At 38.3% G+C, this 27,004-nt stretch overlaps 1 long non-coding RNA gene across 2 annotated transcripts in view; it reads left to right on the top strand.

Moving 5' to 3' along the window:
- The window catches only part of LOC122199128, a 59,489-nt gene extending 32,730 nt beyond the window's left edge, over positions 1–26,759 (top strand). Inside the window, exons 1-4 of one of the 2 annotated variants that reach the window (XR_006193347.1) lie at positions 9,234–9,384; positions 25,761–25,838; positions 25,955–26,019; positions 26,545–26,759. This is a non-coding gene — a long non-coding RNA (uncharacterized LOC122199128). Of the gene's footprint in view, positions 1–9,233; positions 9,385–25,760; positions 25,839–25,954; positions 26,020–26,544 lie in introns of those variants that run through there. The other variant, XR_006193348.1, reaches the window with a different exon arrangement.
- Positions 26,760–27,004: the final 245 nt, after the last annotated feature.

Below are 27,004 nucleotides of genomic sequence, written 5' to 3'. Positions count from 1 at the left end.
TATGGAAACGTTTTTGAGTGTTGCAAGACCCAAAAAAAAAAACAAAAAAAAAACCCCTCTCTTCGGCTTTTCCGATACCTTAGGACACATCTTGCTAACAGACGCACAAAATAAATCGAAAAAGCACAGATGCTCACAGACACAGTTCAAAGCTATGGTGGCTTGAGGCTGAGATGCTGAGTGTAGCTCCTGGGGAAGGCGCATGGCCCTGCCGTTGTCACTGCTCTGCGTGTGCTGCCTCAGTAACTGCTCGCTGCAAAACTGTGGTTTTTATTTTTTCTCATAAAAGTAATAATCATCTTGGATTTCTTTCAGTTCACGAGACAGGCACTTCTGTAGGTCTTTCAACAAAGTGAAGTGGAGTAACAGGAACTTTCAGAAAGCAAGGGATAGCTGTATGGCAACTGCAACAATTTTTCAAACCTCCCTCCACTACCTTTTCACTAGCCCTAAATCCCTAACCTCCTCTCTTAATCCCTTGTCTAGTTTAAAATATATAGCCCTGGGGCACCTGGGTGGCTCAGTCAGTTAGTTAAGCATCTGACTCTTGATTTTGGCTCAGGTCATGATCTCAGTGTTCGTGAGATTGAGCCCCACGTTGGGCTCCACACTCCCAGTGGGAGCCTGCTTGGGATTCTCTTTCTCTCTCTCTCTCCCTCCCCTGCTTGCATGTGCATGTGCTCTCTCCTTTCAAAATAAATAAATAAAAACTTAAAAAAAATCTATATATGGCCCATCATTGTACTCATTCACTTGAAAATACTCTCAACTCCTTTGCCCCCTTTCCCTTTGTTATACTGGGCTAAATCATACTGGGCTAAATCATAATCTTGGTTAAAACAAGCTTTCAGAGTATTTCTGTGATTGAATCCAGTCTAATATATGTGAGACAAAATGCCCAATCACTGATGACTGGTTTCATTTTAAACACATAATCATTACTTTCAAGGTAGACCTTAATGCTACCAGGCATCCTACCAATCTACACGTTCTCCCGGGTTCCTAGATTAGTGCACATACTTCCTCTCTTTCATTCCTTCTGAGCACTCCCCCCACACCCCTTCCTAACTCTCACCTAACAACCCTGCTTTCTACTTCCCTGGTAAAATAAAAGTAATCAGAAGAAACCTCCACATGTTCTAATCATCTGTCTTCATCTTAACCCGTATACTCTCCCTGCTTTTCTTTGACTGTAAATAAATGATATTCCTGGAGAAGACCAAATACTCCTTGAGTGATTAGACCCCATGCTGTCTCCCCTACTCAGAGACATTTCAGCAACTCTCCCCCACCTTTTTTTTTTTTTTTTTTTTGTAGCTCACCTATCCCCCTCTGTTGGATTATTCTCATTAGCGTGTAATTGTGTTGTTATTTTTCCAATATTAAAAAAAAAACAAAAACAAAAACAAAAATACCTCATGACTCTGGTTTCTCCTCTAGATATTAGATCTCTCAAACTCTTCAGAGAGTTATCTATGCTCACTGACTTGCTGTTTCTAATTACTCCACTCTCTTCTTAACCCACTCAAATCATCTTTAAATTCCCACTGTACCGCTGAAACTGGTCTTATCAGGGTCACCTATGGTTTTCTTATGGCTTAATCTAAAGATTATTTCTATATCTCATCTCACTAGAGTAATCAGAAGCATTTGACGTAGATACCCGCTCTGTCCTTGATATATTTTCTTCATTTGACTTCCAAGACATCACATTTACCTAGTTGTCCTTTTCCTTTTATTTTTTTTTATTTTTTTTTATTTTTAATGTTTATTTATTTTTGAGACAGAGAGAGACAGAGCATGAACAGGGGAGGGGCAGAGAGAGGGAGACACAGAATCCGAAACCGGCTCCAGGCTCTGAGCTGTCAGCACAGAGCCCGACGCGGGGCTCGAACTCACGGACCGTGAGATCATGACCTGAGCCGAAGTCGGCCGCTTAACCGACTGAGCCACCCAGGCGCCCCTCCTTTTAATTTTAGAGGCACAGAACTACCATGCCCTTCATGTCTACAATTTCTAAACATTGGAGTGTGCCAGGGATCACTCCTTAAACTTTTTCTCTTTTCTATTAATTTTCCCTGTTCCCGAAAGGATATCATCTAATTCATGTTTTAAAATACCATCTACATGCATATGATGTCATATTTATGTCTCATGCCTGGACCCCTTCTCTGAACTTCAATATCCAAGTGCATCCAAATATTCCATATATACGATCCTTACCTGATGTTCCATGGGGATGTCTAACAGATATAACATACTCAACATTTCCCAGATAGATCTGCTCACATCCCCCCCACCCCACCTCCAAATCTGTTCTTACAGTTGTTTTCCATATCTTTACTAATGGAAAATTCATCTATGTACTTATTCTAGCCAAAATTTTGGTGTTATCATTGACCCGTCTCATTTTCTAGCATTCCACATATGACTTGTCCAAATTCTACTGACTTTGCCTTCAAAATATTTTCTAAATTTATCCCATTCTTACCATCTCCACTACAACACCTGAATGATGTGCCTAAATTAATGCAGTAGACTCCTGATTTTCCTGCTTTGGCTCTTACCCTTTTTGGCCTGTTTCCAACATAGCAGATAGAGATATTGGGAAGTGTGACTTAGTTCATATCATTTTCTGCTCGCATGGTTCTCTTATCTTTTACTAGGCCATGTATTGTCAACTATACCTCTCTGACTTTATGTTCTACCACCATTGCCCTCATCCATTCCATTCTGACCACACAGGCTTCTTTGTTTTTGCTTGAGACATATAGAGACAGCTCCACCTCAGGGCCTTTGCACTTGCTGTTCCTTTATCTGGAATGGTCTTACAGGTATCCAGATAACTAGCTCTTTTGCTTCATTCAGGTTTTTACTCAAAAGTCATCTCAGTTGAAGGCTTATCTACCCATTTAATCTAAATTTCAACTCCTTGCCTCCATCCCCACACTTTTTTCCTTCTTAACCAAATTTATATCTTTTTAGACTATCTAACAATTCCATAAATTTCTTAGTTACTGGATATACTGTCTGTCTTCCTGATAGAATCTAAGCTCAACACAGGCAAGATTGTTAGTCTATTTTATCCTCTGCTACATATCCTCAGTGTCTTGGCACATAGGAAGTACTCAAATATTTATCAAATAAATGAATGAAAGTATGAACACTCATGGACGATGTTCCTGAATCTGTGAGGCATATAAAATGAACAACACTGTGGGTGTTATTCACTTTATTCCTGAGTATCTTATGGATGCAAACATACTTTTTCAGAAGACTTGGAAAATAGCCCTAGAGAAATGTATGTATTGGGGATCATTGCCTAGGGTGTGAGATAATTTTAGGAGAATGAAGGTTGTTTTTGTGGAGTAAGTAGCATTCTGGGGGCTAAAACTATTAGGGAAAAAAAAGGCAGTTCCTTCTCAATGTGGTAGAATATTTAAATGAAGTGGCAGAGGCAGGGGGAGATTTATAAATAAAATGACCAACTTGCTTAGCTGTACATAAATCATCTTTCGTATTGAAAGGGACCAGGAATGACAAGATGCGAGCACTTGAGCAGAAATAAGACTTGATTTGTCATTTTTCAAAAGGAGGTATTACTATATGGCCTACCCTGATTTTGTAGTGAGCTTCTGTTATTATCAAATGATATGGTTATAGAAATATACTGTAGCTTCTGAAATGCAACACAAATGCAAGGGATTATTTTGGGGTGCCACTGGCCAAGAAATGATCCAGTAGGGAGTGTGAAGCAATCAACAGTCAACAGAATGAAAATCCCAATTTATCTAGAGGCTTATTGGTGGCTATTAGGGAGAGGTAGAATGTGGTTAAACCAGCGTGGTCTGATGGATTATTGTGGTCTACAGTGTGTAAGAGGTTAAGGCAACTGATTTGAAATCTAATGGAATTTCTGTGTGCAGTTTGGAGTCTGCTCCCAGTTAACTCCTTGGGGCTATAATGTGATTTGAAGTGGAGGATGGATTGAAGGCATAGAGCAGGTTTCAAGAATCTGCGTGCAAAGTAAACAGCATCTGGCCAATCACTTTGGTGGGCATGAATTCCAAAGAAGGGATCACCAGAGAGTTCATGATAAATGCCTTGGTAATGTTATAAATGTGAAAGACAAAAGATCGTAGGGCAACACCGAACAAAACAAAAGGTCGTGGGCTTAAAGGTTGAGCAGATCTTGGGGCTGGCTAATAGGAGTGGCAAATCCTGGTAAAGCTACAAAAAATGTGGCAAATCAAAATACTCTGATTATGCCCACACCCGGGTCTTGCTACCTTTGTAGTTATGAAGTTTTTCCTCATTTCCTAACCTCCTGCAGCAATTTAAGCCTGTCTCCTCTTTTATAGTGGTCATAAAATTATTCAGCCTCCTTTTAAAATACAGCTCCTGCATTTGACTCTCTGATCTCCTGCAGCACTGATTTCCACTGTGTGCAGAAGTATTTCATTTTATTGGTTTTTAAATTTTCTTACTGCGCCATTCATATAAGTACTTATTCTCATATTGTGCAATGGCATTTTAAGCCTAGAATTGATAACTTTGTTCCCCCTGTACCTTTCCTAATCTTAAATGGTGCAATTAAGTTCCTTTCTAACTATGCTCATTGTCAGGCTGGAGAAACCAGGTTTTTATAATCTTTCATTGCATGTCAGTCCTGCCAGACACCTTACCTCCCTCACAGGCCTAATCTGGACCTTTCTGCTAAGCACACTGAGCCCTACCCTATAATCACCACCAGGCAGCAATTGTGAAATACTTTGAAAATTGTGAGGTCATTACCTGACAAAATCTTACATTTAGGTAATGCTTTTATCCCTGAAGATACCTGTTGTTCTTTGCCACCAATCTCAACACTCCGGACAGCATCTGTGCATGTTGAAAATGTACATCAAAAAGTACATGTCAGTGTGTGTCTGTGTGTAGCTCCCTGAAAGGGGTTTGCCCCATCTTTGTGCCCCCTGCAAGGCAAGGGGGATAAGGATAGATAGAATGGTCTTGCGGGTCTCGTGGAAAGAAACCATGTTTGCGGTCGCTGCAGGCTGGTCGTTTTGGGTGGCCAACCAAAAGCCAAATAATAAAGCCAAATAAAATAAAACAGAACATTGAGCAGTTGCTAGAGGCAAAGAAAAGTGTCAGTCTAGGCTTTTGTTATGGCTGTGCCGTAAGCATCGGTGCATGGAAGCAGCTCTGGACTGGCACTAGGATGATGCTGTGTAATTTGAAGCAGGAAAAGCACAGATGCTGGTTTATTAAATATCTGCAGGTTTTAGTAGTCTTGTGTAGCTTCCTTTTAAAAGGAAGGGAAAAATCCCTCCAAAGGGGGTTCACAATTTTCGGTTCACCTGATTTGAAGCTCTTTGGCTTGTGTGTGTGGCTCTTACCTCAGGGATGGTTTGACCAACTCTTTTATGAACCTGCCCAGGGAAGGTAGGGGCTCGTATTTTTGAGGACAGCAACAAAATTGCTTTGATGATATTTAATGCCAGCTTTTCAGAGATCATGCATGGTACGGGCTTTCCCGATGATCAAATAATAACATGAAGCAAAGAAGCATCTGCTGGTGTTACATGTTCTAAGGTCCAGAAATGCAGATGAATTTGGCAGAAGACACATAAAGAGCCAGTGCTAGACTCTGAAATGCAGAGCCAGGGCTAGCGCTGAGACCCCTGGGACCATTTTACTTCTCCTCATACGTTTTTGTCTTGGGTGCCAAATTTAGGGAGGAGCTAATGAACTCAGCACTTGAGCGACATAATATTCCAAAGAAATTTTTAAATCAAAAGTAGTACAAAAAAATCCACATTGAATAAAATATCAGATATTTCCGTAAAGGCAGCCCCAGGATAAGTGGTTTTTTTTCCTTTTGCGTCAGAATCCGGTGTAGCTTGGCATGAGACTGTTGCAATTGTACAGACCACCCCATCCCGCATCTACTGGTGGTGATGACACCTAACTGCTCTCAGCTGCGTAAGACTTATTCCCTGGCACCTTTCTTAGGAATATCTCAAGTTTGGTATCTACGTTTCCAAGGAACCATTGAACACGAGTGTAACTTATGTTTCCTTGGGCATTACATTCCTACCCATATCATGGAAGATACTGCTCAGGGGATTGAAAGTGGTACTATTTTGTGGTGCTTGTTCTCAAGCTCAGATCTCTAATATATAGAGCAGTGCTGCATTTGAGTATTATTTTATATATATATATAAATATATATATAGTATATATATATACTATATATACATATATGTGTATATATAGTATATATATATACTATATATATAATATAATATATATATTATGTGTATATATAGTATATATATATGTGTATATATATGTACATATGTACATATATGTATGTATGTATATATGTGTATATATATATATGTACATATATGTGTATATATAGTATATATATAAACTATATATATATAATATAATATATATAATGCACTGACCCAAATAAGAAGAAGAGAAAAGAATATAGGATTTTTACAGAATTTTTATAGAATCGCAATTACTTAAAATGGACAAATATATAGAACTTGAGAATTAAGGGCAACTTATGTTCCTGATGTGACCTTGCAGTGATATACTGTGGACAAGTTCAGAATATCACATCTAGGGTAGTCTCACCACTCACTCCTCTTCTACTTAAGGCTCTACCTGAGTTGCTAACAGTCACAACAGGGCAGGATGGGGATTAACGGGACTGTCCATTCATAGTTTATAGCTCATTTGCAGAATTGGGCCTGGCCCAGAGGCCAAAACAGGTCTTCCTTTTTCATTCCTGTTGTCTTGAATTAATCTATCCAGTTACAAGAGGGTAGAGGATGGGGGGACAGTGACTTACCTTATTCTTTCTTAGGAGACTAGAGGTTGAGATAAATGTTCATTGTTTTCAGGCAGACAGAGCCAAGAAACTGGGCCATGAATGAATAGAGCCCCTCCCCATGTTAATTCCACCCAATAGATAATAGTAGCTGGTGCAGATGAGTTTCTTACCAGAATTAGTCACTGGGAGAGAGAGCATATAAGTATAGGCTGGTAGATGTATTTCCTATAGAAGGCAGAGCTACTGATGAAAAAGCCAATTTTGTAAGCCTGGCTTCTTTTTCCTTATCAAGCTCCATGTACTTGCTTGAGACCATTATCCAAATAAGTAATTATCAACAATTTCAAGGGTCATGGTTATCAGCACACTGCGGAAAAGATTAGGTTCAGCTCTTACAGGTAAAACAAACAAAACAGAATAGAAGAAAAATTAACAGTGGCTTGGACAAGATGAAAATATATTTGTTTTCACATAAAAGTCTAGAGGTAGATAGTTCAAGGGTGCTATGGTGCCAGGACTCAGATCTCTTCTGTTCTGTTCTACCGTTTGTGTCTTCCATTATTAAGGTCACCTTATGATACAGAATGGTCAGTCTAGCTTCTGTCATCAAACCACCACATTCCAAACAACATCAAGAAGAAGCAGATACAGAGTAAAAGGTGGACATTAGCTGACTCTTTAAAAAAGCATTAGGGGCCCCTGGGTGGCTCAGTCGGTTAAGCGTCTGACTTCGGCTCAGGTCATGATCTTACGGTTTCGTGGGTTTGAGCCCCACATCAGGCTCTGTGCTGACAGCTGGGAGCCTGGAGCCTACTTCCAATTCTGTATTTCCCTCTCTCTCTCTGTCCCTACCCCACTTGTGCTCTGTCTCTGTCTCTTAAAAAACTGCCATTTGATTTATGCTTGTATCCCACTGTGTAAACTTAGGTCCCTGGTCACACCTAGCTATAAGAGAAGGTAGAAAGGTGACATATTCTGCATGAGCAGAAATTGGAAGGAGGACATATTAAGGAATAAGACGAAAATAGCTATTGGATACCTAGCAGTCTTCGCATAAGAACAATTATTGGTCTCGGAACTCTGAATTATGGTACTTCCACATTGGAAGGGCTGGATTCTCATTGATGCAGCCCAGTTAGTCAAACAGTAGGTGGCTGAAATTGTAAATGCATTGATTTTTGTGTCATGTTCTTTATCTTTTATCTTTTATAAACCTCTTTTTATTATCTGATTGCCTTATCAGAACATAATTATACTTAAATTCTTACTTCCTGTATATTTCTTAATGATCATCTGATTATTTTCTCTTTGTTACCTTTAACTTTGTCTTTCTAGGTAAAATTAGGTGTCACCTTGTTTACTACTGCATTCTAGTTCACTATAACTTACAGCTGAACCTCACCCACCTCTTACTTTATAGACTATTTGAAAATATTCTAAAGCAATGTATAAAAATGCCACATGGATACGTACACTCATATGTGAAACGTGAAGGGTTACGCTTTGATTTTCAGTGGATATGCGTAAAACTTAATATCTACTTCAACATAACAGCAGGTTTAAGTTATTATTACTTTAACATTAAGAATATATTTGCTCCTACCAAAAGCATAAAAAGATTTAGGACTTTTGTGATTGTTAGCTTTAGAAAGTTAAGAATGTATGGTTCTCACATTCCTTGAGGGATCCAAATGTCCATAAGTAGAATGAGGAAAAACATATCTACTTCCTGAAGACACTAAGTGATATACCACTTGAGAACACCACTATATTTTCATTCATATGGCTACAGGGCTAGAAATCGGATGAATTTGATTTATTGGTGAGGAAAGCTATCCAGATGCCCAGCATCTGTATCTCAATTAATGGAGTTTATAATTGTGATGATTGTAGAGTTCTAAGCATATATCCATTGAGAATGCCAAAGATATACAGCATCATTTCAATTTCATGAAGGTCAAAACCTGCATAAGATAATGTCTCTTATAATTTAGAAATAAGAGAGTCAATTATGTTAGAAGCTGCATAATGTTTATGATTCTCCAGCTCTTTGCTAGAAGGAATTATTAAACAGCCATGTGAATAGAGAGAAAATTCATCTGCCCAGGGAAATAAATGGTAAATTTAGCAATTTTAGAATGGGACAATATTAAGATATGGTGAAAATACTCATTTATTAAATTCTAATAACTTAATAGTAATAACTTTAATGATATCCGTTATTAAGGATATAGCAGCAAATTTCTCTTCTTCACTCTTGGTTTAACTCATTATTTTGGTCATCATATGCTCAGAATCTATTCTGTACTATTCTGTTTAGTCTATTCCTACATAATTAATGATAGTTAATAAATTGGCAGGAGGTGGAGCAATCAAATACAATCAGTTCATATTGAGACAACTTCAACTTGACACAAAGAAATATTCTGTGTGCTTTCCTCTGGTGGATTTCCAGTTTCAGAAGTCCTAGACTGCTGGCCCTTACAACTTTACCTGGATGGGAGTCATAAATCTCAAGTCATTGATCCTCAAACGTAAGGGGCTATTTTTTTAAAATTTAAGTTCCTCTAATAAAGGTAGGATCTGTGCTTATTAAAGTTATCCCTATAGACTGTGAATTGTGACATTACATTCAAGATTAACAGTGTGAGGCCAGTGAGATTTTTGTCTTCCATAAATAAAAAAATAGTCTCAAAGTCAGATTTTAAGGATAGGCCAGGAGGCTGAAGCAAGTTCCTTATATCTTGTGGATCTTATTAAGGTTCCTTCTAGATAATTGCTGCTACATAAGCTAAATTTATCTGCCAATGAGAAAAAAAAAAAAACCAAAAAAAAACCAAAAAAAAAACTGAAATCAATACAATTGGCCAAAAGAAAGAAAGCATATGATGCTCTTGACCATAGAAGTCATTACCTAAGTTGATAACAAGTAAGTAAATAACACTGAAATACAGCCAACTTCACTACCCACCAGAAAGTAAAGAGAACAGAGAAAGCCAAATGAACGGAGCAAACTTTGGTGCTTTGTTATTTGTTGCTTTGATTAGCACTAAGCTTGCTATGCTAGTCAAAAGACAGGAGCACCTGGGTGGCTCAGTAGGTTGAGCGTCTGACTCTTGATTTCAGCTCAGGTCATGGTCCCAGAGTTGTGGGATTGAGCCCCGTGTTGGGCTCAGTGCTGATGGCACAGAGCCTGCTTGGGATTCTCTTTCTCTCTTCCTCTGCTCGTGCTCTGTCTCTCTCTGTCTCTGTCTTTCTAAATAATGATAAATACTACTACTAATAAAAAAATAATAAAATTCTCATTCTTTACAAAAAAATAGAACTGGAAATTTAGATTATCACCGCACTAACATTTCCACTCATGTTAGCTTTGGTTCCAGTTTGGAGCTTTTAGGTCTCCTGTTTGCCTTTGTATTTAATGTTTGTAACCTTTTCTTTTCTTTTTTTTTTTTAACGTTTATTTATTTTTGAGACAGAGAGAGACAGAGCATGAACGGGGGAGGGTCAGAGAGAGAGGGAGACACAGAATCTGAAACAGGCTCCAGGCTCTGAGCTGTCAGCACAGAGCCTGACGCGGGGCTCGAACTCACATACTGTGAGATTGTGACCTGAGCCGAAGTCGGATGCTTAACCGACTGAGCCACCCAGGTGCCCCTGTAACCTTTTCTAATCATTATAAAATTAGATAGGTTTGGATGTTGTGAAATAACATTAATTTACGATTGTCTTTTACACTTTTACTCTGTCAACATTTTACGATTTGTAAAGTAAATAAGGAACTTATAAAAGCACCAGTGGGGCGGCATGAATTTTTGTTTTCCTGGAAAAAGAAAATCTTTATAATCTAAGACTACCTCAAGCAGTGTTTATGATAAGTTCTTGATAAAAGGAGTATAACAGCAATCCCCATACAAATCTTTCTTAAGGCACCATGAATATACAGAATCAAAAACTTTCTGTTCTCTCCTTGTTTGGAAATTGTAAGCAGATCTTCCTCACTGAAAACGTTTCCATTGCTTGAGAGACTATATAGGACCATTTCAGTATTTTTAGCTTTCAGAGAGTTCACTTCTCAAGAAACATCTTGTCCCGAAGAAATGTTTGGAGATCCATGGCTGTGATATAAAAGGAAGTGCTGTGCAGTGAGAACACACTTTATGTTAACTCATCAGCTGGAAATGTCAGAAAACGTTCCTAAAAAAAGTGAACACTCCTGTTTTCTTTTTTTTTTTTAGTTTTTTTTTTTTTTTTTTTTTTTTGCCAGGGAGCTAGTGACCAGACACATCCATTCAAGCTGTATCATCAGGACTTTCACGCAGACACACACACACACAGACTCACATTTACCAACAAAGCTAATTGAAGATATAATCGCAGGACTAAATGTAATTTGCTATCTCCTTGCTAGTGTCAGCTAGTGACCACTTTGCTACAGGCTATCATTTTTATTGCCAGTGGGAGTCAGTGATAGGCATAGAATTATTGCCCGATAATGACACCATTACTGTGTGTCACTACTGTATTTGGACTTGGGGCTATTTGTAACTTGTTTGATTCCCAGCACAGAGCTGTAACTGAACAGAATATTCTAAATGTGCACATTTGTTATCCAGATACCATAGATCAGGGTCAGCGGGGAAGCAACAGACAGTACATTCAGGGCTGCTGTAAGCTCACGTTGAGTTATGTCTGTGCACCCAACTCAACACCATTCACTCTTGGCATTTTCAGGTGGCACAGCGTCTGCACTGGTAATTTGTGTGTATTTGTGATCAAAAGTAGGTCCAGTAAGGGAAGCCATATGGTTTGTCGTTCAAGTCTGATGCATTTGTGAAGTAGCAGATGCAAAATCGAGCACACCTGGAATTCAGAGGCAGAAGCCCTGACAGAGCAATCTGTTGTAGAACACTATGTATGCTTGAGGATTTGTGGGGATGAAGTCCCTACAGAAAAAAATCTGCCTTGATGTAACCCACATCTTAATATATAATCTACAGTGGCTGTTGGGCTTTTTTTTTTTTTTTTCATGGCTGGATACATTTACATTCACATTAGTTTTCTGTGACAATTGAATAACTAGGGCAGCAAACACTTCCTTTACTTGAAGGAATAAAAAGAGTAGGATGTATTGTAAGAAAATTCAGGCAGTGCCTTAGCTATATTGTTTTGCAGTGTAGAATCTTTGTGAATATAGGGAGTGCACTTACCTGTGATGAGTGGTGTGTGTGTGGTCATGGCTGAGTTGTGGAACTACATGTGGGTGGCTTCTTTTGCATTAATTTTGTGTTCTACTAGTAGTGGGAGTGCCTCTGGTCCAGAGGTAGACAGTGTCGCAGAATGTCACATGGGTTGTGCATACTAGATTATTAAGGTCAAATATTATTGTATAAAGCAGGACTTAGGAGGGAATTGAACCAAGGCACAATCTGATTCTAGTGCATTTGGAAGTTAAAAATCCCTCTTCTCCCTCTGTTGTGTGTTCACATAGTAACTCTGAATAACTGACAATCAGGGGGATAGTATAGGCACAAACAGATGTAGAAGCTTCACGATGTAAGGATATATAGAAAAGACTCCTTTGGTTAGCATGGTATGTCAACATTTGAGCTGACACCTGAGGATACATTAACCCATCTTAGAAGAAACTTCAAGATATTTTTTGCCAGTAGGAAACAAGAGAACAACAAAAAAGAGCAAAGATAGCTGCAGTGGTCAAAAGATGTGCTTCTGTGTCCAGAAATTGTGTTAGTTTAGGGGAATGTCACTATGTAGATTAAGAAGAAATTTCAAGATTTGTCAAGTTTTATGTAGTTTAAAATGAGAATTATATTAAAGGAGAGTATCACTATCTTCAACTGATACCATATTCTAGTAGCACTTACACAAACTGAAAAAAAATGAACCAAGCAAATTTTGAAGTAAAAGTCAACAACGGGTTTCTTTCTTTCTTTCTTTTCTTTCTTTCTTTCTTTCTTTCTTTCTTTCTTTCTTTCTTTTTCTTTCTTTCTTTCTTTCTTTCTTTCTTTCTTTCTTTCTTTCTTTTTTTCTTTCTTTCACGTGGAAATAACATATTAGAAAATTCTTAAAAATGGGGAGATGTTGAGAAAGCAGTGTGGGGTAGAGAGACAAATCTATACAGGTCATCTGGGCTGATAAGACTAAGGGATAAGACTAAGAGGTTGCTCAACTGTGGGAGGAAACCTGGTACTTTAACCCAAGTGTGAGGGCAGTCAGCAACAAGAAAGACACTGACCAAATGGAGCTAACTTCTTGATCAGAGTTGTCTGGTTGATGAAAGATACCTTCTTCCTGGTTGCCTTGGCCATAGGACATTTATCTTATGTTAATGGCATTATAATTAGGAAACAAACATGCCAATTTTTAAGAGGGTGGGGGCACCTAATTACCTCCACTTTGGGGAAATTCTGGGGGTAATTTGGGAGATTTTTGCCCCAGAAGGTATGTAATTGATGGAAAGAATATTAAGATAAATTAATGGGAATCCATGGACAAGAGGGCTTCCAGTGCTTTCTACTCCTACCCTACTAAATCTTATCATCTCAGTATTTTATATCCACCTAACTTTCCTGGTACTTACTATCATCATGGCAAAGAAATCAGAAACTCTGGACTGGGAAATGCAGAAGCTCATACTCTTGGGGTCCTGTGAAGGGTTTGGAAAAATCTAGGTAGTCACTGGTTGAGTTTCTCCCTCATCCTTGACATCACATCCATAACATCCCCCACAGCTCTGTGTCAGCTAGTTGATGCTCTTTTTTTCATGCTATTACACACTTGGAATGTAGTTACCAGGGCATATGTTTTGTTTCACTAGTAACTATGCCACGAAACACCGATCTATCTTGAGCAGCTACAAAGAGGATCAGGGTTATTTCAAAACAGTTTTTACTTATTTGATGTATTTGTCAAACACATATAGTGCTCAATATGTGCCAGGCACTGTTCTTAACACTTACCGATATTAACATATTGTCGTAGATATAATTAGATAGAAGATTCCTGGCGGGGTGTGGCAGAGTTTTTTTTGCCTTGGAAAATTCAGATTATTGAAAAAAATATTATGTGTGCATTGAAAGAGGTTCAAAATGTTAATTGGAGAAATCTGACCTAAAATCCACATTCATTCAGGGCTCCTTATGCGTGGTCCATGGTTCTCCGAGAAGTCCATGAATGGGCTTTCAGGACACTAGTTGTGAGTCTGCCTATAAAAGTCTGCCTATTCATTTTTTATGGAGGAAAGAGTGTATCTGCTTTATCAGATTTCTAAAGGCATCTGCAACTCTCAATGGCAGTGGTGGTTCACAATGTTTAGCTCCCATTAGCATCTCCTCCTTTTAAGTTCAGTCTTACACAGACAAATTGGAGAATTAAAATATTTACTGTGTATGCAGATGCAAATTGCTGATGTTGATGTGGAAGGATTTTAGTTAAACTTCCTCTCTAAAAATGCATCAAAGCCAGGAACAGCAAGAAAAAGACAAATAAAGGTGAATGCTGTAAAAAACCATCAACAGTGCGACGAGGATAAACAATCCCAAACTGCAAAACATGAAGCATAACCGTCAAATCCTTGATGCCTAGCTTGAGACCAGAGTGTTTGCTGGCATCTGGCACAAGTCTTCTGCAATCTGGAGAAAAGTGATTTCCACCAACGTGTCACTGTCCTGCATGGAAGTGGTAAACAAAGTATTCCTGATATCATGGAATTTACATGCTAATGTGGGAAGACAGAAAATAAAGTGCTCAAGAAGATAATTTCTAATCGTGATAAATGCTCCAAAATAAAACAAGGTGATCTCTGTTGAGTATTTGAGGATCTATGGTCTTTGAGAGGGTGATATCTGAACTGAGACCTGACTGACAGCAAGACGACAGCCTGGCAAATATTTGGGGCCAGAGTTTTCCAGAAAGGGGGAAAAGTAAGTAAAAGGAATCTAAGGCAGGGGTGATCTTGGCAGGAATAAGGAATTATAAGAAGGTCATTATGTTTGGCTTCAGCCAGTGGAAGAAGTGGTAGGAAAATGTATATGTAAATGTTATAAACCATGATGAAATAATTAAATACCATTCATTATTATTATTGTTTTTAATCTGGAAATGGAAAGAATTAAAAGTGGACTAATTTCTTCATCTTTTGTAGCAAGGCATTTGTATGTACTTTTAAAGTTAACACATGTTGTTAAATAGCATAATGATTCCAACCTCTTAAAAATTTAGAACTAATTTCTTAATATTTAAATATTAATATCTCTGTGGTAAAGAAAATGTGAAAATAGTTCAGCATTTCCTTTAGTTACATTTTTTTCTTCTTCTGGTAAATTCAAAGAAAATTTAATAGTTTTTTTTAAAAAGTAGCATTGGTGTAGTTGTAGTGTTGGGAAATTATTCTCCTCTTCCTTCCTTCCTTCCTTCCTTCCTTCCTTCCTTCCTTCCTTCCTTCCTCCTTTCTCTTATACAGATGGGATGTGCACAATATGTCTGAAATGATGTTCAGCAAATGGCAGTGATAAATATTTTCACTTATCTGTTTGTTTATTCTTAGTTTAACAACAGACATGAAATGTGATTCAATTAAAGGTATTCATATTAACATTTTGTGGGGTTTTTGCTTCTATAATTTTTGCTCTCACTTTGATTGGCCTAAGAGACTGAGTGATTTTGTGCTCATGTTTCTTTCTTTCTCTCTTCATTTTCTAGCATTTAAACATGTTACCTAAGATCTTTGATCATCTTTTGTAAATTGTAGCTTTCTTACATTTTTCAGAGACAGTGCAATATGAACAACTTTATCAAGATATTTCCTAGCCTTTTCCATACTCATGAATTGAACACTTTCCTTCAGCCCATCATATTAAATAGAATCTTATTGTTTTTGCATTGATCTTTCGTATCTTTCTACTGGTGAGACCTATAAACTAATACCTATAATTTAATGATAAATTTTAGTAGCTGATGGCTGTTAATATGACAGGTTTAAAAATGACTCTTGCTGTTCATCAATTTTTCTTTGCTTATGGGGGTTTTGGAACTGCTAGTTTCTATTTTTGATATATTCTGTTTCATAATATTCTCGAGACAGTTGTACCCATTTATCTTTAGGTTTATACATAAACACATGTCTTAGAAAAAGCATTTTTGTCAGTAAATTAATTTTAAAAAGTTTGATCTAATTTATTCATTTTATATCACTTTTAATTAACTGGGTCCAAGATTGTTCCTTGAATTCAAAGACTAGGAAGTATGAATGCTGTGATAGATTGTAGTATTGTTTCCATTTCTTCACTTTCTTCATATTATAGGTATACACATACATGTTTTTTACTATGTATTATTATAGTACCTCACATAATCCATTAGGTAGAATTCCTTGTCCACTTAATTTTGGACCTGGCCATGTGACTTGCTTTGGCCAATGAAATGTAGAAGTAAGCTGAAACTTTAAATGTGTTTCCATTTGTTGCCATTTGGTTTAGTCTCTTGTGCTTTGCTGCCTGCCCCAGGTACTTCTTGCCTCAAAATGATGAGAAAAAAAAACAAAAAAAAAAGAACAGATCTGAACTTTACCTGCAGTTGGAGTCCAGTCAAACACAGAACAATTTAAGTGAGACCAGCCAAGGTCACCCAAACTCAGTTGGCACATAGGACCATAAATGAAAAGACACAAATGCTTATGGCTGTACGCCACAGAGAATTTAGAGGGTTTTGTTTTTGTTTTTGTTTTTGTTTTTTTTTCCTGCAGTATTAGTGCTGCAATGGGTGATGAGTCTGATCATTAAAAAAATTAGATATCTGGGGCACCTGGGTGGCTCAGTCGGTTAAGCCTCTGACTCTTGATTTCAGCTCAGGTCATGATCTCCCGGTATCCTGGTCATGGGTGCGAGCCCCACATTGGACTCTGCACTGGCAGTGTGGAACCTGCTTGGGATTCTCTCTCTCCCTCTCTCTCTGGCCCTCCCCTGCTTGTGCTCATTCTCCCTCTCTCTTTCTCTCTCAAAATAAATAAATAAACTTTTAAAAATTTTTAAAAAGCTAGATATCTTTACTTACATTTTAGTTCCCCCCACACACAGTTGAAACACTAAGATCTTCATTCATTAAATTGACTCTTGTATGAGATTCCAGTTGTGGTTCTGTGAGTTACTAGCTCTATGCCACTGAAAAAATTGTCTTGATCTCAGTGAGCCTAAGTTTTTTCTTTTGCAAAAGTTGGATAATAATATCTTCTCTAAAAAAATAATAATAATATCGTCTCTATAAGAGTAAAGATATATGTGAAATAATTTAACACAGATATAGATATTAAATAGGCATTTAACAAAACTGTCATTTAATGTTCACATTGGACTTATTTTTAACTGAGCATAATTTTTGAATGTACTACTCACCACTTTATAAGTTCTTACCTGGGATTTTTGAAAATTAATGCAAATCTCATTATACATATAACAATTTTAGGTTGAATAAACGCAGACTTCTGAAATAAATTTCACTAAATGAAAAGGCAGGCTTATTAGATCCTACGATTTTTATCATACCATCAGTAAATATTTATAAAATATTTGTAAGGCCTTTGTCAAGGTAGCAGCTCAGACAAGGAAATGCCAAGATACTTACTTTTGTGAATGACACTTCAGTCAAGATGAGACCACATGACATTTCAGATCAACCCACAGCCTATGGAAAACAAAGCCTCAGGAGAGTCACAGTAGAGAGAAAAAAAATGAGTCATGGATTCATTAAATGGAAGTTAAGTCTGAACCAAGATAACAAAATTATGCACAGATAAGAGCCAGTGACTACAAATAAACCATGCGTATGTGAGGTGGTTAGATACATGTTTCTGCCTAGAACGCCACCTATTTTCTGTGCTGTTGAGAAAAAGAGATTAAACTGAGTAAATATTAATCAGTAATGTCCAGAGTGACTGCTACACTTGATTTCAAAGGTGATAAGTCGTGTCCTGCATGTGTACCAGGTGACTCTTAAGTATCAGGCACTATTCCTATAAGGCTTGGTAAATTGGCGAATAAGACAGGATGGCTCTGCCGCCATGGAGTCCACAGTCTGGCATAAAGTTTGTGTTTAAAAAAAATTTTTTTTCCAGCATATTTCTTGAATCTACATAGCTCTTTCTCGCCTCTGATCAGAACCCTTGCACGTGTTTGTGGCTGCTCTTACCTCTACCTGGAAGGCTCTTCTTTTGGCAGTCAACTAGATGCAATTACAAACTGCAGTTGTTATAAAGCAATGGAAATGAGTATAGAAATAAAGCGGTAACACGTATGCAGAAACTGGAAGGATGACAAGGAACGCGGCATCTGAGAAGGAGGGGAAGGAGCAGGACATCTCAGAGAAAAGGGAGCCTTGCCTCCCCTGGAAGTGAAAGGAAACCACTGTGGCTGGTGCATGAAGGGTAAAAGTGAGAGCCACAGCCAGGTCATGCTGGCTTGTGGGTAAGTGCATGTTCCTGAAAAGGGTAAGGATGTTATTGGAGGAGAAGTGAGAAGCTAAGGACGTTGTTTGAAAGGAAAGGAAAGGGGTATGCATCATTCGTTTCCACTTTAAAATCTTACTTTGTTTAAGTGGAGAATAGATTGGGTTTGGGGAAGAGAAAAAATGGGAGAAATCCAGATGACTGGTTAGTGGTGACCAGAAGTAGGTTGATGGTTACAGAAATAGAGGTGGGAATATTTGAGAGATATTTTGGACACAGAGACCCAGCACTTGATGATGGATTGGATGTTAGCAGTGACTTAGGGGGAAAACTTAAAGATGACTTCTAGGTTTCTACAAAGTTGAATAACAGTAGTCAAAGGAGATCACTTTGCAGGCCAGGCTGCTGGCTACAGACATGCTTAGATGACTGATCAGGAATAACATTGATTTAAAGAAGGGCTTTGATCATAAAAACTGAAGTACAGACAGAGCACAGTGGCAGGCGGGACTCAGAGAAGAGAGAGGCACAGACAGGCATAAGTCTAGACAGGTCATGTTCACAGGCTATTCTTAGTCTGGAGACCTGGTCCCACCACCATGTTTCAATACAACACTAGGCACCCAGCAAGGGTGGGAAGCAGCATCAAGGGAGTGAAAGACGTTGCAGAATCAAGCATGGATGAGAACAATTACTGGTTGCATGATCTTGTGTGAATTACTTGAATTACTTAACCTTTTAGAGCCTCCAATTCCTTATTTATAAAATAGGATGAAAATATTTACCTTGTATATTTGTTATGGAGATTAATTTGAGCAATGTTTACAAAATACCTTGCATATAGTAGATGCTTAAAAACGTAGTTCTCTTGGCCTCCCCACTGTGTAAATTAATTCATATCATTGAGAGAGCTCTCACTCATTCAGCTACGTGACTAATCAAATCCTGACACTAAAGGGCTTGGTTCTCGTCCAGCTTCCTTCAAGCTGTGGAGTGCGGAGTGGGGAGATAGGAAAAAGAAAGGAGGAAACTAAATATTATGGTATATTCTAAATCATATAGTGGAGTCTAAATCCCATTTCATTATATACCACATTACATGGTGTTAAATTCTTTAATTTTTATATCTTTGTAGCAACTTTGTGAGAACAGTATTCTTTGGTTTCTTTTGTAAATAAGGACTCTTGGGCAGAATTTGGGAGATCTGAGCGAGGTTACAGAGCTCCTGCCACAAGAGCCAGGATTGGAACGTGCTGAGTCTGAAGCTTGCACATTTCTCACTCTACATTGTGCAGCCTCTGCAAAGATCGGCCTTAACACAAGTCAAATTCCCAAAGGAGGAGACTTGTCATCTACACAATAGCTTTTTTTTTTTTTTTTTTTTTTCTTTTCCTGGGGTGGATAAGAGGGCTCTATTTGTGGGGAATAGTTTGGGAGGATTTACATCCTCTTTGAATTTGGAAGGGCTGAATCATTCATTCATGGAATTTAGTCATCCTTCTTTATTTTAGACAGGAGAGACTTCTGGGCCCCTGAAAAGTTGTTTGACACCCTAAGATCATTCAGCTGGTGACATTTTGGCATTTTAGCTATTTCAATTCAATAGTCCTTCAGTGTTTCTCTGATGCCTCAGCCATTTCCTCCTTTGGCTTTTTTTTTTTTTTTTTTTTTTTTTTAAATTTAATCCATGATTCAATCCTACTAGCAGCAATGGTGATTTTTTTCTCAGTAATATGACCAGTAAGAGACACACACACATGCACGCATATCTCCCCTTAGATAGCTAATTGTCATCTCGATTTTGATATGATCAAAATAGAACTCTTAATTTCCCTGCCTCAAATCTGCCCACCTTCCCCTACGGTCTTCCCTTCTTAATAAATGGCAACTCTAGGACATGAACCTCAGCTATCTTCAACTTCTGCCTCTCTATGGAAATTGACACCTAGAGGTCTGTCAGTCCTGTCTTTGAACTGTTGCAAAGTGGAGGCACTGAAATCTCTCAGAAACATCTTTTGCCTGGGCTACTCTGATAACCTCCTGAATACTTCTCTCTCTCCTTCCTCCGGATTTCTTTGTTCCCATTCTTCTCAGAGGAGCCAGACCCGTCCATTCACAAGGGAAGAGGCAAAGTCTGGATGGTGGTTGCCCACACCCTGCTTGATCCAAACTCTGATGACATCATCGCTGACTTTTCTCTCACACCCTCTTTGCTCTAGCACACCAACCACTTTAATACCTCCAACATGCTAACAAACTGCCATCTCAGGGCTTTTCTACTTGCTAATCTTTCTGTGTAGAATTCTCTTCTCCGAGATAGACAAATAGCTTCTTTCTACACCTTGACATTTCTGCTAAAATAATCACCTTGTCACAAAGTCTTTCTTGACCACTCACTATAAAATGGCAACCCTATCCCCGTACTTCAGCTCTCTTTCCTCCGTAGCACTGATCACAGCTTAATACTGTATAAGTTTGCTTATTGTTTTCCTCACAACACCCTCCATCTTGCTTTGCATGTATGGTCCATGAGGACAGAGTTTTTTCTCAGATTTGCTTACCGTTGGAATCATGTTTGGCTTGAGCCAGGAATTCAGTTCATATTGGTTGAATGAATAAATTGATGTTAATATTTATGATAGAAATTGTCATTCTTGTAGATTGAGTCAAAGTTCTTAAGTATATTCATTTTAACTATTTTTTTTCTCTGATTGCTCTTCCACCCCTGACCCCTGGCTTTATTACAGTTAACTGTGGCTTTGGTAAGAAATACTCTCAATTTTGGGGAATAGCAATTTCAACAGTAAAACATTAGTATTGAATGGATAATATGAACAAGTCATTTCTGGAAAAATATTGTGAAATAAAATACATCTCCTTAGAGCACATTTCCTTGGTGTAGAATATTTCCTTATTCCCATGCAACACTAGATTCTGCTGCATGTATTTGCTTTAGAATTTCATGTTTATTATATTTGGGAAGCCAGAACTGAATAAAAATGAAAACCTTTTCTAATGCTATCAACAGATATGTTATCAAGAATTTTTAATCTATTTTTAGTAAGTTTAATGTGTAGTAGACCGTTCTTTTTTTTTCTTCCTGATTTAATTCCCATTGACCATCATTTGTGCTGCAAAGATGAAGCTCTATACTTTAGCTTGTCTTTCAGACAAACTAAGACTGTTGTATTGAATTCCGAAGCATGTGTACTTGGAATTGGAAGTCCACTGTCAGTGGAGAGAACCTGTGGTAGCCGTCTCTCACCTCCTCTTCTGTGATGTGATACAGCTAATCCCAGCCAAACTACTTGAAATGCTTGTTACTGCTGCAATCTCAATGAATTTAGAGTGGTAATCAATTAACAGTAAATAGGTTTCTTTGTCAATTTGGAAGCATCCCAATGAAGGTAAAGAGAAAGTGGAATAAGGTGATAAATAATTTATAGCTGTAGAGAATCCTTAATTCCTTCAGCCCACTCATAGGTTCTAAATTATTTTTTAGGGGTAACATGAGACCAATAACCAGAAACCTGGGACACAAATTAACTGTTTAAGAAAGAGATTTTTAAACTGAGGGATGTGCCGGTTTTGCTGCTTACCCCTGGATTTTATACAAATGATGCAATTGCAAAAGGGCCACTTGTCTGTGACCCTCCTGAGGTCTCTTTTTGCCATTTCTCTTGTTATCTTGATTTTCCTCTTGATCTCTCCTCCAGGATTATTTTCAGACTTGCTTGCATCTCATTTTGTACCAGTAAAGTGCATGTGTTAGTGCACACACGCACGATTGCTGTTTTTATCCTCCTCTGGTAACTCTTTTTCTGTGTCTCTCAGGGTCTCATCTTGGCTAGGCTTTCCTTTTATTTGTATCTTGACAGCTTGGAGGTGGTTATTAGGACATTTAGAGCTCTGAGGCTTGGATGCCCAGCATGGATGTAATTCCCCATTCGTTACCTGTCTTCCTTCCCCTGCTCTGCCTAGGTATGGGTAATAAAGGCCTGTCTTCCCAGGCTCAATTCCTAGGCCGAAGGGGAATGGGTAGTAATGTTTCAGCAGCTCCTTCCTCCCCGGTGACATCTGGGGATAGTGAATTCACAATGCAGTTTTCCCACCCTCATGATGCACTAATAAAGTCAGGCTGCTGACAAGGAGGTCTGGCTTCCTGGTGTTCTCCTTAATCTTCTGCCCCAGTGCCTAAGTCTAGAGGCTAGCCCTAACTGTTGACTATGGCTCTGGGTCACCCTTTTAGATCCTGGCAGCCCCTTAACAGGGTTTGCATCCCACTTTTGGTTATTTTTGTTTTACATTGTCCTATGTGGACTTCCCTTATCTGGAGCTCTTATATACATCATATTGAGAACTGCCCCCACCTTGAACTTCCTCACTCCACCTTTAGAGTTTGACCTCTATACCAAGTTGAAAAATGAGAACTCCCTGGTCCAACTGAACTTGGTGATTTTGTATTCTAGAAGAGGGACAGCTCTTTCGTTTTTTCTAGATCTACTCATTCTATGCTAGTTTTAGTGATCTGAGAGCTTTGGGGATTTGGGAGTGGGATTAGGTTTCCATGCTAGTGCATGTCCAATAAAAAAATCACCACCACCCCTAGAAACAGAAGTAGATTCATGTGAAGCTAAAGAATCTTAAGTTTCCAGGTCTTCGTTTGCGTGGGCCCCTTCCGATGCCCTGGCAGGGGCTTCAGTAATGTGTTCACAGAGACATATGATTTTGTAAATTTGCAAAAGTAAGATATTTTAACTGCAACCAATGATACCCATTGTGTCATTTCACTCCATCTTCCAATCTGTCGTATTTCTACTCATGTCGCAGTGGGCCAGGACGTATTTTTGATCTGGCTAAGTAGAATGTGAGTGAGATACATTTAGTTGCAGTTTACTGGCACAGATTTATGTGCATAGCAATTACTTCTATGAGTAAGCCATGGCTAGTAGGCAGCCTTGAAGGTGCAAAGCTCAGATATCCCTTCAAGAGAACCTGTTGCCTTCCTCCAGCCTCCGCACCTTCAGCATCACACCAAAACCGTGCTTTCCCAGGGCTGCCCTAGCCAATGAGTCTGCACGGTCTGAGTACTAGAGCCGGCCCATTTCTGCCCATTGCAGAATAAGCTGTCTTTGCCCTGGAGCCTCGACTTTCTCAGAGCTGACCTGCAGCCAGTTCTCCTCCATTCTGTCTTTCTTTCTGCAGGTGTCAGGTCCTCCTCACATTCGAAGGTTCTATCTTCTGTCCTTTCTCTTTTTTATCTTCTATGGGCATTCTCCCTCAAGAAATCTCTTGTACATCGAATTTCAACCTGGTGTCCACCTCAGAGGACACAAACTGACACCGTTAAAGATTTCACAGGTGAGTTTGTGTCAGCTCTTTCTTTAAACTGAAGTTTGGCTAATGGGTCTGATGCTCATGATCTTCACCCACATCATATTGCCTTTTTATATGCCTAGTGCTCCATCAACCAATCTTTGACTCCTTAACCCGAATTTCAGATTGCGGCCATCTAGTTTTAGTCACTTGCCCGCACCTTGCAATATTTTCCACCTCCCCTCCTGACTTCAGAGCGTTTTTGCCAATGTTCTCATCCACTACCACCCTACCTACATACCACACGCTACCCATACAGATTCTCTCATTCCTAGGGCAAACCTTTGCTTATTATCTTTTCCCTGTCTGAAATACCTTTTGCCCCAACTAGACGTAGGCATATTTCTTATTAATTATTTTGCTGATATGACATTGACAACAGAAACATAAAACTTGTAATATGCCATACCAATGAGGGCATCTGTGATAAACTAGTAAATAAGCATCATTAATTCAAAAAAGCATGTAAGATTAATCATTGTTCCAGAAAACTTGGAATGTCCTGAAATATTATAGGCTCTTTATGAAGGAAACTTGATATTTTCTCAAATTTGACAGTTATAAAATTAACTATTACCAAATGAGTCGTGAAGCTTATAGAAACTTTTCCAAAATGCTATTATTATTATTATTATTATTATTTATTTATTTATTTTTACTGAACCATACTAGAGAAAAGACTTACTTATTATCTATTTTCTATTGAATTGTGTTGTCCCCAAATTTCATATGTTGAAGCCCTAACCATCAATATGACTGTATTTGGATATAGGGCCTATGGGAAGGCAAATAAAATAAAAATGAGGTCATAAGAATGGGTTGGTAGGATTTGCATCCTCATGAGAGGAGATATCACAGAGCTTGCTCTCTTTCTCTTGTTTCCTATCCTGCCTCTCAGCCATGTAAGGACACAGTGAAAAGGCAGCTAGCTGAAAGCCAGGCAAAGGGCTCTCACCAGAAACCAAGCCCTGTCAGAACCTTGATTTTGGGCTTTATAGCCTCCAGAACTGTGAGAAAATTTCTGTTGTTTAAGCCACTCCATCTAAAGCATTTTGTTAAGGCAGCCCAAGTTGACTAAGGCACTACCTTTCCCTTCTTTCTACAGATCAGTGATTTTCAACTGGGTGTGATATTTTTCCTCACAGGGAATATTTGACAGTGTCTGGAGACATTTTTGATGGTCACAACTGGGGGGATGCTACTGGCATCTAGTGGGTAGAGGCCAGAGATGCTGCAAAAATACCTATAATTCATAGGGCAGGCTGTCTCCTCTTCCCCCCTCCCCCCAGCTGCTCCCACCAAAGAATTACCTGGCACAAAATGGCAATAGTGCAAAGATTGCAAAGCCTGATAAACCATGCTATAGAAAATCATATAAAATCATGTCTTATGAAGAGGTGATTAAAAAGGATATAGCCAATTATATGGAAAAAGGTATTATAGGAAGATGTTAAGTGGGTAATAAATATATTTTCTAGGCTTTGTTTGTGATGTTTTCATACTTTTAAAACTTATAATTTATACATTCTTCTTTTCCTGAGTAAAAATTTAGTTCTAAACCTGATTTGGTACTCTTTTTTATAAGACATTCCTCAAAATTTTATAATCTTCAGCTCCCCAAATCCTGAGTTCACCCAGTTTAGAATTATGATTAAACACTTATATACAACACTAGTAAATTTTTATTTCATTATGACTCTGGACCTCAACATTATAATTTTATTTTTTTGAGTATAGTCTGACTATACTATAGCATCTAAAAATGCTTAGTAAAGTTTAAGGTAAAAGAACATTTTTATAAGTGGAATAAATGCTGTCATTATTGTATATGTAGGCAAGAGATTTGGCCTTTTGCACTAAATCCTCTTTGCCCTTTGCAGGAGATTTTCCTAAGCTGTTAAATAATAGAGCATTCATGCAGTGTATCTTGGGGTCTCTTCTTTAGTGGTGTATGTTCACATGGGAGTCGTCCGTAACTCACCCACATCTTTCACCCCAGTCCTGAAAATTAATTAACACATCATGCCAGTTTTGAAATTTCTCACATATTTCTCGTGATCTCATTATTTTATTTAGGGCCTCCTTCATGCTTCCATTGGACAGCTGAACGGTTTCCTTTGTGGATCACCCAATTCTACTTCATAGTCTACACAGGTACCAAGATGGTCTATGACCAATCTTTCTATCAAGGTCATCTATCCATCTGAGCATTGTCATTGTATGTTTAAAACCATTCAATGATTTTCCATTTGTATTTCTGTTTGTATCAGAACTTGTTCTTCAGAAGAAATCTCCAGCAGAAGCCCAATGAATGACATTGATCCAACTGCATCAGGTAAAGGGCCAGAGCCTTCCCTCCTTAAACCGTCTTTTACCCCATATCCTTCTCTGTGGTCCCTGGGGCACCTTCATGGTACACATGTATGACTGGAATGACAGTAATAATTTATCATGCAAACAAGCATACTTCTGAGAGTGAATGGTAAGATGATTGCTAGTTATGCTGGGATAATAGGTGAAAAGTGAGGCTGTCCTGGGCATACTGGAATGTATGAATGCTTCCAATGTTTATTAAAATATAATTTGCAGATCTCATCTGCAAATCAATCCAATCAACTTGGCTTGCAGATTTCTGGGCCACAATCTGTATCCAGAGAATCATAATCTTGAGCACACGGGAAGTGCACAGGGTGGCTCTAGAAGGACAGTTGCCACTGCTCTATAGCAACCTCAGACTGATTTGCTAACCCTTTCTGGCTGTCCCAACCATGTCCTTTGTTCTCCAAACACCACTGATTGTAGAGATTGTCTTTGTGTACATTGCTTTTTCTTTCTGGACAGCTTTCGTTTTCTATTTCAGAGACTGTCAACCTCTCTGGGACCCATTTCTGTGCCCCTCAGGCAGAGTTGAGTGCATTCCTCTATCGTCCAACAGAACATAATGCATTTTATTGCTGACCTTATCTTAATGGATTATTGTTACACTATTTTATGTATCTTTTTTTTTTTTCATTAAATTGTGAGCTTCTCAAGGGTAGGGGCAATGTCTTACTAATTTCAGAACATATCCCAATAACTTGGCACATAATAATTGCTCAGTAAGTGGTTGATGAATAAATACGTTTAACCTCCAACTATCCAACAATTTATTTTTACTGAGTGATTATATTATTATGTTGTTTAGAAAAGTATTTAAATGAATGTATGGACATTAACGTTTTAAATCCAATAAATATGTTTGAACGTCTTATCATAAGGCATTTTTGAATCGGAAGGGGTGTAGAAATCCCTTAGATTTCTACATTTTACAGATGAGAAAC

The sequence above is a fragment of the Panthera leo genome, chromosome A1 (assembly GCF_018350215.1).
Source record: "Panthera leo isolate Ple1 chromosome A1, P.leo_Ple1_pat1.1, whole genome shotgun sequence".
In the NCBI taxonomy this organism is placed as follows: domain Eukaryota; kingdom Metazoa; phylum Chordata; class Mammalia; order Carnivora; family Felidae; genus Panthera; species Panthera leo.
The sequence above is the reverse complement of the archived record's forward strand: the minus strand, read 5'-3'. Positions and strand labels throughout refer to the sequence as shown.